Genomic DNA, 14,526 nt, shown 5'->3' on the forward strand with positions numbered 1-14,526 from the left:
AAAGATTTATTATTATTATTATTATCATGCGACACTTAGAGCAGCATAGATCTGTAAATTTTTTTATTTTCACTTTTCTTTGTAATTTTCTTTATTATAATTCATTTTCTATTTAAATCATTTCAAATGGTTCGTAAAATCTCCGTTACATATATACGTATGTGCGTATGTGCATATAGTAGTAGTGCGATATATCACTTTATTTATTGTATTTAAATTTTTTTTTTTTTTTTTTTTTTTTTTTTGTTGATAGTGAATATCTATCTATCTATCTTGCATTAAGGATTCATACACATTTGTGCGTTTTGCGTGTGTGCTGGGTTCTTAATGGCAATTCCGGTGTATACAGGAGGAGACGTTCATGCGCTTTGAACGCTAACGCGCGTCAAAACAAAGAAGAACTTTATGAAAAGACTTTATATACAAAACACTTTGTAAATTGAAATTATTAGCAAAAAAGATTTAAAAATTTCTTCATTTAAATTATTTAATGTATTGTTGCAAGTTATTTTTTATTTTTATTTTTTTTAACAATAATAATGATCTATCTATATGAAATATTTACAAGGATTATTGAATGAACGCGCGGTCTAATGAACTGAACATTTTTTTTTTTTTTTTGGTCAACATGAAAAAAGTATTCGTACGTAAGGCGCGTTTACCCCAAGTTACAAGCCCACACATTACACATTACAACCACACGACAAATACACACCAACCACTTCGCTCGCGTTTCATTTGTTACTGAAAAGGCTTCTGGTTAGGCTGACTATGAATTAAGGCAGTTCGTTATGAACAATAGCAATAGCGACGGCGGCGGCAACAGCAGCAGCAATCAACCAACCAACAACAAAAGTAACCGCAATAATAATAGCAGCAAAAGTCACCGACGCTTGTCCAAGTGGAACATAAACAAAACAATCGAAAACAAGCAACAAAATTATGTGTGCGTGCCAGACGACAACAACAGTGGCAATAACAGCCCCAATAACAATAACAACTACAAAAAGAAATCAGCGAATTCATGTCACTCTTCAGATAAATGCTTATAGCTATAAACGAACGGCATTCATATGCGATTTTCAATATTTTCTTTTTATGTTCTTTTTCTTCCTCATGTTCTCTCTCACTCTCTCTCGCTCTTTCTTCTCATTTTTTCTCACTCTCTCGTTTTCTCTCTCACTCTCTCGCCTCGCCGTCACATTATATCGGTTTCTAACTCTCAACGTGCTCAGTACATTCGCTCAACAACAGCTGATATTCTATAATAAAACTCTCAAGTGTGCGTAAATATTGTGTCTGTATAAAAGACATCAAACAAATTGGATCTTAAGTGCCCGTTAATGAATGCTAATAATTTGAGTAAGAGAGAATGCAATAACACAATAAGAGAGCATGTAAATGAAGAGAGATACGCTACGCAATTGATCAAAGTGAACACAATAAAGTAACAGAGAAAAATAGAAAAAAAATCAATTTCCTGTTAGACAAGAGAACAAAAATATATATATATTTAGATATGGAGATATGTTACACAACAAAATCACATAAATCTTAAATTACTACACGTTATTACAGGTAACACTTGTGAAATCAAAAAAAAGTTTTATTGCTTTTTAAGTTGAAGAACAACAAACTAGATCATAAGCATGGAAAAACAAAAGTCAAAAACATAAACAGCACCTCGAGGAAATATATTCTAACTGGGACTGATTTGATTCTTTTCATACATAGCACTTTTACGTTTTTGTTGACTTTTAACAAGCATCGTGCTGCTTCACTTGTTATGGAACCGTAAGTATTTCCTTCAATTGCGTTGACACATAAATGCCAAGAATATAGTGCCACATATAAGTAAGCATAACTAATGCCGACATACACGTACATATATATTTAAACAAACATATCTGGAAATTTAAATATATAATCTAATGCAACTTCGCGCAGTATACATAAGAATGTCATGTCGTTAACATAACCCATATCAAAATTGGTAACAAAGTAATAGAAATGTTACCCTAAGTGAGACCGCAAGATAACTATAAAATTAGGAAAAACGTAAGAAAATGTATACAAATTTAAAAAGAAATGAAAACATTATAGTTTGCCACGGCCTACCATCAGATACCATCCATATACATGTACACTTTGCTTAATACAATTATTCAGAATACTAGAAGGGAATGATGTAAGGGAAATAATCGAAAAAGTAGTCCGATCCTAACCATTTGCAATAATATTCGTCTTTGGGCCAACACACCTCGTTGTACCAAATTTTATCAAAATATCTTAAAAATTGCTGCCTGGATTAGAATACAAGGACAGGCAAGCAAGAATCACTTCGTGAACCGGTCCGTAAAATAAACGGAAATCTGTCTGGGTGTTGTATATACATTAACACTATATTTCCGGCGGTAATACTGTTTTGTATCACGAGCACTATAGGGTATAAAAGCTAAACGTAAAAAACAAAAAAATTAAGTTATTGCTATTAGCCGTCACCCAATGTGAGTCAGTGTCTGCTGTCTACTAAAGGGTTGCAATATACAAAGCGCATTATAAAAAAAAAAATAAGGCTTAGGCAAATGTTCAATACGTCCGAAAGGACACCAAATGTTATCAAATTTTTTCGCAGCCTCCTACTAAATATTTGTAATTTTTTTATAATTTATTGAGTTTACTCTATATAAAGAGAGACGAGAGTGCTTGGGAAGTTTCATCAAACGATACCACGGTAAGACTGCGACGAAGTTTTGTTTCTCCGATAGCCTTTAATTTCCTTTAAGATAAATTCAAAATCTCTCTATTTTTGAAATTTTCTTCAACGTCGCACTTCACGGTAAGTAGTAACAATGACTATACACTTTTTTTTGTTTTTTTTTTTTGAAACAGAACGCAAGATTTCTCAATTTTTATTTTCGATTTTTCGATCATAAAAATGTGAGATCCAACATACAGTGAAGGTTGACTTAATGTCAATGGGTTTGTTACTTAACAAAAAATTTTCTAACTAAACTATTCGATACTTACATGTATTTTGATCACTTTGCCATTTGCAAAAGGCGTTTATTATTATTTTATAAATATATGTCAAAGTATTCTCCATCACTTTCTACAACTTTTTGCCATCTTTCTGTCAACCGTTGTAAAGGACGATTATTGGTCGCCAGCTATCCAGTTATCGACTTTCGCAACATTTCGAAACCGTGCGCCAGCCAAGCCGTGTTACCATCGACCTGTATAAGTGGCAAGGCGATAGGTCTGGTGAGTAAGCTGAGTACGCCTCAACTTGCTCCCATTCGAGCTGCAGCAGTGAGCCCTAGGCAACTCTTGCAACGTGCGGCCGAGCGGTGTCATACAAGAGGTTGACTATGCGCCTGTTCATAGCCACTGCTCGTCTCTTTTGTTCAATTGACACCGGAGGATATCAGCAGTAACAGTTCCACTCGGTTTTACCACTTGGCAATATGCTACCACCATAAGTCTAGTAAAACTTGGGATTGTCGTGGTTGACTCCCTTTTCACCGCCAGAGATATGCAATATGCCTAGTAAACCATGAAACCGAGATGTTGAAACGTTACGAAATGGCATTTGCTGTCAATGCGTCTGGTAATCATATCCCTTGCCTTAAGATCTTTCCCGCTGTATATAAACGTCTAGAAACAGTTGATTCATCTACTACCAAGCGTTTCTTTGAAAGTTTGAGGCGGATTTTCGTTTAATAAGCCTTGCTATTCATTGTCCTCGAATGTTTTTGATCCTCCAGGCCGTTCCTTGTCAATGATATCGAACCTGACACTTTTAAGCCGTTCAAACTAAGCCGACCATAAAGTCTCTGTTGGACTTCGACAGTTGATTTTATCAAATTAAACAACAAAAGTAAAGAAAGAACGAAAAGGCATCTTCGAGCGTTCCATGATCAGCGTCTGTATACACTGAATAACTCAATGATATTAAATGGAAAACTATTATTTTATATAGAGAAAAGTCAAAATCATCGAATTTCACCGTTCGACACATGGATAGTTTGCATTTCTTTATCGTTTTCACCAATAGATGTCGCTGATCAAAATGTATACAAAAAAGTGACATAAGCCAGTTTCAACTGTTCGCATGTGCGTGCATAATTTTCATAATTGAAATTAAAAAACCATCGTTTCCCAGCGCACACATATACGATGAATGTGTGTATGACATCTGATTGCAGAATAACTTTGGGGAAAATATTGTCTTCCACTCCAAACAGAAATGCTCATGCGAGCCTTTATTTCTCATAAAATGTTACTTTTTCGTGCATTTCGCTTGAGAGTTGTTCAAAAATTGCGACTTTCAGTAGCTATTCACAAAATGTCATATTGAAAAGGTTCAAAAGAATACGAACGGCCGCATTTTTATAAGTTTCTGACAGGAAAGTTTCCTTTCGATATTTAAGCCACTTTCGAATATCTGATCATGCTGAAAATTTTCATACCATACAAGTCAATGTGGAAAAAAATTTCTTCTGTAAATTCAGAAGGGCGCAGCCGATAGACCGGCGCATTATCTTTCCCTTACCAATCCCTTTAACCTAGTTATCAAGTAAACTGGGAGAATACGACATACAGTGTTAATTCTAAATCACCCTACATCACTATTAAGTTTGTAAGACCCAGAACCCTTTTATTACGTCGCCCGTTTCAGAAAATTCTGATTTCTGCCTGTCCGTCCGAGAACTGTTCACGTATTTTTGTGTTCAATTTACAGGACGTAATTTTTGAAACATTTTGGTGAAATTTGATAGACCGGCATCTTTCGGCTCAATGATGAAGGCTATTGAAAATGCATCGGCTCGGACCACTTTTTCGATCACTTCCTGTGTAAAGCCTTATTTTCAGACGTCGTTATATGGAAGCAATGGCAATTTTCAAAATTTTTCGACAAAACGCACTGTGTAATCGTATTTCGACATTCCAAAGTGGTATAAAAAATTTAGGTTGGCTGGGGCAATTTATTGAACTCCCTCTCATATAATCGTTACTACGAAGACTAAATCTTTATATGGCGAAAATTGACTCATAATAGTAAACTGACAAAGTACCGAATTTGAATCACGTAGATCTATTTTTTGGATATCACCGCATATAAGAATTCTCAGAAAATGTAACCGCTCACATGCTAAAAGGTGTAAGTGTTAACGCTTTACAAGGCAAATTCGTCAGTAATTCGTAGTAATTTGTCATAAAAGTTATGTGAACCAAACTTGAACCACTTGGGTCTATTTCTTGTACGCCCTTCAGAAAAAAGATTAATTTTTAATATTTTTTGATGGAAATTGATCGATAATAGCAATTTAACAAAACAATTAAAGGTGCGGAACTTGGATCACATAGGTCTACTGGTTAGACCCCATATCTTGGGGTTATCACAAAACGAAACCCTTTATAAGGGAAGATAATCTAAGATCTATTTTTTTATGACGGAAAATGAAAAATAATAAAATCAGAATAAGAAGTAAATTACGTTTGCTGGCGTATGGATAACGCTATGTGACGTTTTGGCCATCCCCTAACATGCGGGATTTCATGAAAATTATCCTTTTGCATGAAAAAAAGGTATCATGTTTGGTGTATTAATATCAAAACGAGTGATAACTTATAGTAGACGCATTGGTATAGGATATCTGATTGTCGGTCTTGCCCGACTATAATGTACTTAATTGTTTTTATTTAATCTTAAGTTAACAGCATCATAGGTTAAGATTATAATCAAAATATGTTCAATTAAAGTTTGAATATTCTTATGCTTAATGAACTTAAACTTGAAAAATAAATAATATCCCGTTCACTTTAATGTGACTGCACATAAAAGCTTAAGGCGTTTGAAAACACCGAACATTCAAATCTTGGTGCATAGTCCCAATAAAGTGCCGGAATTAAATTCGTGCACCTTTTAATTCACTCAATCAGAAGTTGGTTTTAAAAAAATTGTGAAAAACCTTTTTATACAATTTTTTAAAGTTAGATAAGCACCTTTCGACCTTTTATTCAGAATCACTTTTTAACTTCGATTTAAGTATGTTTGATTGTCCCTCTGTTGATCTTGTTGTTGTCTATCTGTTTGATATCTGCCGGTAGTTTTCTAGGCATGTTTGCTAAGTAACTGTTGGAAATTTGGACGGAAAGGATTTATTGATTTCGTCTTTCCCCCTGGTGAACAACGCATAAGGGTTTTTGGAAAAAAAGAATGCTTTCACTAAGAAACGAAATCGAATTTGTAATATATTATGACACAATTTCATGTAACATAATGATTTGATCCTTACTTCTTATCTGACTAGTTTAGATTAAGAATTTATTTTTCAGGCCACCATTTACATCTCATGGAAAGTACGCCTTTGTATAGAGGAGTAAATTGTTCAATAGTGGATCTTGGTCGTGTATGTTGTTTGAACTTCTTCTAACCTGCACCACTTGTTTTCATTATGATTTATTAAATTTGTGCGGATGTATGCAATTACCAGAAGCAGTTAAGACAAACCTACTTTTCATTATAACGATTGATTTAGTTTAACTTAAGCTTGTCTGTCTGTGCGTTCGTCTTGTTTTTTTACGTTTCAGCTACAGGTCACATTTTTTGATATACGATGGCAAGATTTGGTAAACCTGCATCTCTTGGCCCAAGGACGAAGGCTATTGAAAATGGTTCAAGCCGGACCACTATTTCGACCGCTTCACTTGTTATATGAATAACTTTCGGGTGGTGTAGGGTATTTTATGATAGGTCAGATACGGACTTTTTCACTTGCTTTTAGTTTATATGTTTTTTATATGTTTCATGTTCAAAGTCTTACTTTTTCCGTTTTACATCTATATTTTAAGGCCTGCGTTACTTCGCAGTTGAGTTTTCTTGTGTTCCATGTAGAAATGTAGAAATTATTATGAAAGAATTTACATACGTATTAAACTAACCTAAGACAAAATTTATTAGAATTGATCTGAATAAGTTTTACGTCAACAGCGAATCCGGTTAAGTTAAGTCGAATAAATGATTTTTGTACCCGAGCAATATATGAGTCAAGAATTGTAATAGAGATTTAATATCCGAATCGTATAAAACTTGAAAATACTGAGAAAGCGCTGTACAAAGTGAGAAATTAATTTATTTTCTTGAACAAATCAATGAAAGAAACCGTTCGCAATTTGCAAAATAATTGCTACCATTTATTGATTGGCTTTTTCGGAAATATAAATTAATGCGAGGAAATCAACAATCGGTTAAGCGTGGAAATTTTTCATGAAGATTGCGTAAAATCACTTTTACTTATTATTTAATTTCCGTTCATTGTATAAATTTCTCATATGCAATACAAAGAATATAATTAAGTGAATCATATCGAATAACCAATCAATGTATGAATAAATTCAATGAATGAATGAAAGAAATCCATCCATACATCTATTAAGGGAAGTAAAACTGTTTGTATAGCATTAATTAACCACAAATTTTAATTAACAAGATTTAATCTTAAATGAACGATGAGATGAGAACAATAAACAAATCGTAAACAATGCTGAACAGTGTATGTTTGTCAATTATTCATACCTCTTCTCATATAACAGCCTTTTATAACAGTTATATATATGTATACTATTTATTCATCGTACAATCGTTCATTCATAAACAGCTCAAAGAAAAAACCGGTTTCATTTCATCTATACATGCATACATATATGTATGTATGTATGTGTTTGTTTAAACTGAAAGGTATTGAAATTTAATCATTTGCACCTGCACTACTGACAGTGGCAGCGACGGCGGTTGGTGCCATATGGTATTGTTTGATGACGTATCAAGTTATGTCAACGAACGGCAACGTTTGAGAGTAAACGTGAATAGTGTTTGTCATTATTGTGGTTTGGGGAAATACCTAAATAAATTTTCTTAGTATGGAATTTCGCAAAATATGACTAAAAGTAATATCGAATTTAAAGAAATTTATTAAAAAAGAAACAACAAATGTTTCCTAAAAAGTCTTACACATCATTTTAAGACAGTCATGCTTTACGCAGACAGACAGACGGACATATACTTCCGATTTTATTAAGCAAAAAATATTTATGGATTTTCTCGAATACTTGACATGAAGAGTTTCTTCTAAAGTTACCGTTCTTGTTGATTAACTGATATTATCGCTCAAAATATGCGTTCACTTCGTTCAAAAGCTTGACCCAAATTCATTTTTTGCTACTCTGCTTCTGTGTGCTGTGTATGAAACAACTCGCGACACGTACACAACCATATAAAAAATTAAGCATAGTAATACTTTCATATACAGTCTCCTACCGAGCAGGGAGATATACGAATTTTTCATACGCTCTGTAGCATTTTCATAAGGAAATAATTTCAATTCTCATATTTTACAAGACATCAAAGGATACAATGAGAGGCGAATCCTAGAGTTTTTCATGTGAAGTCGCAAAAACTGAAATCTGATCCACATTGCTTTGCTAATGATTTTAGTAGCAATAAAAAAAAAGAAGAAAAAACGTATAACTTCACTTCTTGGTTGCACAAAGTGTTCTGCTAATCCCACACACTCTCGTCTCTAATGCTTTGTCACTTGAAAACGTTGTCAGATAACGGCGCAATTGAGTTCACAAAATACCAATCCGAAAATAACCCACAGGACATAACCATTAATAAAATCACAAAAAGAGAAAAATATTGGGGCGCCATTAGGTCTCTTAACGGAGTCAATGGAGAAAGAGACTGCACAGCTTTTATTTGCTTGCCTCTGGTGATAAGTACACCAAAAGTGAACGGAGGATAAATCTAGATTTCTTTACGGGTGATATTGCTCTGCTATAAGAAGACACACTAATCTTATCATCTTCCTCCTGAATCGTGGAGATGGGCTTATAGGGTATATAAAACGTTGCAGGGCATTTAGACTAAAATATTCTCGAATATGACGAAGACAGCACATGTCTTTAAAAGCTGAGGAATACGTTTACGTAAAGGTTAATAAACGCTCATCAAAGTTTACTCAAAAAATTTGAACGCGCAGTTATTGGTAGATAATCGCTTTACTGAACGGCTTTAAGAAAAACTTGGGTATCGGACGTTGTTGAAGAGCACTATCCCTTCAATAATTAAAGGCGAGATGAAAAGCACGGAAAGTCTTGCACCACAATTTGCGATGTTGAATTTTTAGATAGCTGGCTTCAGGCATAGCCATGCGACCAAGCTTGGATGGCAAAGGTTGTAACCACTAACGAAAAAATTGCACGGCGCTAGGCGGCCGTCGTACTGACATTAGGGAGATAGCAGAAGCTATGAACGTACACAAAGGCATATGTTCGTCACACGCTGAATCAAAGTTTAGTGCCGAGCTTATTCACCTTGTATCAAGACCTTATTCGAATGCAACTTTCCAAATCTCCTTTGGCGCAATTTTGGACGCAACTTCTCAGAGTTTTAGCCATAGTTTATTACTGCAGTTACAATTTAAATATGCTAATGCTCTCTGGGAGCACATATACTAACAAAACCATGGGGTTGGGGCGAGAGCTCTGGCTGGGACGATGATGGCGGCTGTTTTCGGGTGCTTATAGTATTATCTTAATTGACTGTCTTGCCATTATATGACAAGCTAAAGAGAGAAATTGCGGCATAAAAATAAATTTAAAAAAAGAATGCCTTGCTTCTTTCCTACGTGAGAAACGCTTTAAGAAACAAGCAATATTCTTAGAATCGCGCTTTCGATACAACATCCCTTCTAATAATTCAATCGATGTAATAGACGCACTGTGACTTGCAATGGATTCACCCGACTTCGACAAATGCATATCATGTACATTGGACGGAACGTACGAAGAATGTACGCAAAAATCCCCTAAATCAATTGATCGCAAATCTTAAGCCAATATATAGGGGAGGACACATAAGTATGGTTAATTCATTGGAAAATTTTATGAGGTATAGTTAATAAATTTTAGAATCTTACGCTTTACATGTACGTTATGACGAAACTAGTAGACCTGCGTTGTTTGAAGAAGCTATGAAAAATGCATGAATTCCATACAACTGTCACAAACATGCAAATCAGTGTAACGGTTAAGCGTGTGCACCCTGTACTTGTCATACTGTGTGATAACAAACAAAAAATTCTCGTACTATAAATGACAGCAACTACAACAATAATTTTAAGTAAAAAACACCATTAACATGTTGTTAATGCTTTCTTGCTTTTTTTTCTTTTTTTATTTTTTTTTGCTGCTTCTTATGGCACTGTGCGTGGATGTGACACGTGAGAGTACATATTATGCAAATTTATTGTGTTTGAATGTATGTGCTTAAGTACTTCAAAATAATTGTTTTATATAATAATATCAGTTTTTGTGTTTTTTTGTGTTTTTTTTTTTTGTATGAAAATAAATTGTTAAAAATATTTAAGAAAGGCAAGACATTCTTTAAAAGCCTTGACTGATTAACCAACAATTTAATCGCCCTTGGACGATGCTTCAAATTTTCCCCCTTTGTCGTTTTCCATTACTACATTAATCATTTGTTTTCTTTTTGTTTTCTTTTTGTTTTTTTTTTTTGTTTCTACTTTCTTAAGATTGAATATCATCCATCACATTGAAGTGACATGTGTTATTGTATTGACTGCACTCTGGCCATCATTAAAATCATAATTCATTCTTTCGCTTATACGAAAGCACTCTCGCATATCATGCAAACAATTGCAGATAATGTCATAAATTAATAATTTATTATTAACTGATGTAGACATTTAATTAACTCCCATTAAAAGAAACTACTAAAAATACTGCAAATCAATTTAATTGTTAATAATGTAATAAACAATGAAAAAAAAAAAAAAAAAAAAAATTAAAATTAAAAAAAAATCTTCTGACTAAGTTAGCAATTTAAGTATACTCTTGAATTTCTTAGTCATTACTCATAAAGTTGTTTAACTAAAAAGAAAACACGAAGAGTCTCAAGAGGAAAAGCTTTGTCTATGTGGCAACGTTAACCTTGGATTCTGACATATTTTCCTATTTCGCAATATTTGCACTACACTGCAACAAAATATTTTTCTATTCCAATGCCTTTATTAAAGTGAAACCGGTTTTAATCTTTCATAGATTTCAGGTAAAATACCTAAACACACACACACGAACAGATAGTTATAAAACAAAACTTTCCATTTTTAAAATTTCGGATAAATATCGGTAAAAAATGTTCATTTGGTATTCGCGATGCATTGAAATTTTTGACTGACTCACTTTTTGAAAGTTTAGAAAACTTTCTTATGCAAGTTGAACCTTTATATGGCAGCATAGTGTACTTCTTATGGGGATATCGCTTATACGTTGGGGAAGGAGAGTAGTGTTTGTGAACGTTCGACTTGAAAATGGGAACATCATGTGCGACATGATATGTTGTTCCAAGAGCGGCAATACCGTTAAAAAATGATCAGTCGCGGTGTCTCCAAGACGGGTGAGTGAAAACGCTGAAAAACAAGTGTACTCCTGTTGAAAAATGTAATTGGTGAACATATCTTTTCTCTCTGCTGAACATTTTCCCTGAATACATGCGCAACATGTGTCCACAAGCGCATCACGATAGTGAACTATTTTTTGCACCGCTTTAAAGAACCTAATCACTTGAAAGCATCTTTCGACACTTTGAACACGTGATCCGTGCAACGATCGTAACACCAAGGGCTGCCAATTCTTATACATTGACACCACCAGAGGAAGAAGCTGTTCATCACTTTTCCAGTGCGTTAGAAGACAACTTTGAGACAACTTTTGATGCCATTAAAACTTACCATATTTACCCGATCCCACTCAGATATTTTTATAAGGCTCCGTGTCGTATTGCTGGATGCTATTCCGCTAAAACAAAACGAATGACGCAAGTTGCTATCGTCTGCAGACGAATATGTGGGGGTCTCAGTTAAGAACAGGTGGTCGTTAATGAACACCAGGACAAGAGATGGGGAAAGAAGTATTGGACGAAGAAAATTTGCACAAAACCGTCATTTGACAAATAAATCTCATCTAAGTAAATTTACACTAGAAGGGCTCATTTTTTTGGAGTTTCCCTTTATGAAGCTTGCCGTGAATAGAAAGCCTTTGTATCGTAACAAGATATAATTTTTTATTGCTTATGGCAAAGATAGGTGAATAATTATGTCGAGCAATTTCGCGTTGAGTATTTAATTACAAGTCTGGTCCAACTAGGATGCTTTCCCTTTTTTGTCTCAGTGGTTTCGCACTCTTCAGGGTGCATGCTAATTTCCGCACAAGAAGAGGCTACTCAGACCTAAACATAATATAGTAATGAGAGTAAACAATGTTTTGATAGAAGATGATAGCAAGGAAAGCTACACCGTGTGCACAGAGAGCTTCAAAATAATTAAAATATGAAGTTCAGGGAGAAATTCAAGTGAAAACAAATAAAAATATTAGAGTTCGCATATAATTGCTTTAAGGGCTATCCTGCACTACGGTGCACATTCAATTATTCGCCTATCTTCGTCATAAAACATCCAAAACAATGCCTTCTTTCCACATAAAGGATTATTTTTCATAGTAGCCCTTGTATATGAGCGCCTCAAGACATGCAGTGATGTGGTGCAAGGTTAGTAAAATTAATTTTTATGTTAAAGATAACTTTTTATTTTTCAATTATTTTTCTTAAATAATGAAATAAAACGAATGTTGCTAAATAAAGGATAAATTTTTATCAGAATTCTTATAGAGGTAATGGGCAAAAAAAAAACCAGAAATAGCCTGCTGCTTGCTACTTTCCAAGACAGACCACAAAATAAAATAAGACTTACTTAGCAATGGGACGGAAGAAGTTAGCTGACTCGATCCAAATTTTTACGGTCAATTTATTATGTCGAAATATTCTGTCTCAGTGACTTTTTTACAAAATTTTGAAAAAATTGTAAAGTTTTTTCAGATAACAACGTTTACAAGATAAAGTGTTATCTGACTGGTGCAACTAAAAATCGTCCGATTAGACAGAAATTAGGAGAATAAAAACGATAAATGAATTCAGCAGATAATTCGAAGCAATGATATTTTGGTCTTTCTGGACGTTACATACGTCCGCATAAATTTAGTACATCCTGTAAGATAAATGATGTACGATATAAATAGCGTATAGGTAAAAAAAAGAATCTAGTTCTCCTGAAATCTACTTGACAGCAAAGGCCAATGCGTAGGAACCAACTAAAAATAAATAAAAGTGTGGACACAAGTAGCAATGTTGAGACAGAAAACAATAATAAATTAATACAAAAAGCAAACTAATGATGTATAAGCGGAAAGGCCAAACAAAGATATACAGCAGATCACCCTATAACAGGGTGATTCATTCGGTCTCATATGAATGCGTCTAACCTGAGTTATACAAATACATGAGCCCTTCACAATGGAATTAATTTACTTATACTTCACATATTACATGTTTCAATGTTCTTTTCCACAAAAAAGAGGGAGAGAGAGGGAGAAAAAGAGAGAGAGAGAGAGAGAGATAGAGAAGGAGAGAGAGGGGGATAGAGTAAGGGTGTGAAGAAAAAGACAGATAGATAGAGAGAGCGGAAGAGAAAGAAACAGAGAAAAATAAAGATACAGGGAGTGAGAAAAGGAAACAGAGGGGGCATAGAAAAAGGGGTGGGAAGAAGAGAGAGGTAGATAGACAAAAAGGGAAGTATAAAAATATAGTGGTAGTCTTTTACCGTGTTATACATATCACTTTTAACGTGTCGTACGAAGCCGGCAGCCAAATTCGCTTCGTGATGTACGTATCCGTCTTATATGAAACCGTGTTGTTAGCGAAGTCTCTACTATAGTAGAAGATTAGAAAAAAAAGTTAAAGCTACGTACTGAGGTATCTTGAAAATCATTAAGTGGCAACATTCAACCTACGCTACTCTGCCGTTTGCAAGTTTCGGCGAAAATTTGTAATAAAAATACTTGAGGTAGGTGTAGGAAACCTTTACCCTGTTATTGCTGTACAATAATTAGTGGGAAAGAAATTGCTTATACATCTAAACGGATAACAATGAATCATTCCATTGAAATACAGCTGGTGAAAGCTTATGAATACGTATACCATATGAATGCATTATTTTGTGTACAGCGCGGAAATTGCGTAAGTATTACTCTCGCCACTTCGGTTCATATAAAGAAAAAAATCTTTTTCTATTTTGCTATAAAGTAATCGCTAATGGATTCCTTGAACAATGAAACAATGATCTTGACATTTACTCTGATAAGTTTATTTAGAAAAAAATAAAAAATTTATATAAAAACAAATGCAATCATGTCCCCACGGAATATTACTATTTTGTTGATTGCGCAAAAAAAAGAAAACAAAAAAAAAAAAAAGTGAACGCAATTTGAAGTTTTTTCTGTTTTTAAGTACAAAAACGTGATTTTTTAGCTTATTAATGAAATAAGCGAAAACGTATTAATTATTCATTAAGTCAATTAAAATTTGCTTCAAAGTACAAGTTTTCA

This window comes from Glossina fuscipes, unplaced genomic scaffold (genome assembly GCF_014805625.2).
Source record: "Glossina fuscipes isolate IAEA_lab_2018 unplaced genomic scaffold, Yale_Gfus_2 28, whole genome shotgun sequence".
Lineage (NCBI taxonomy): Eukaryota > Metazoa > Arthropoda > Insecta > Diptera > Glossinidae > Glossina > Glossina fuscipes.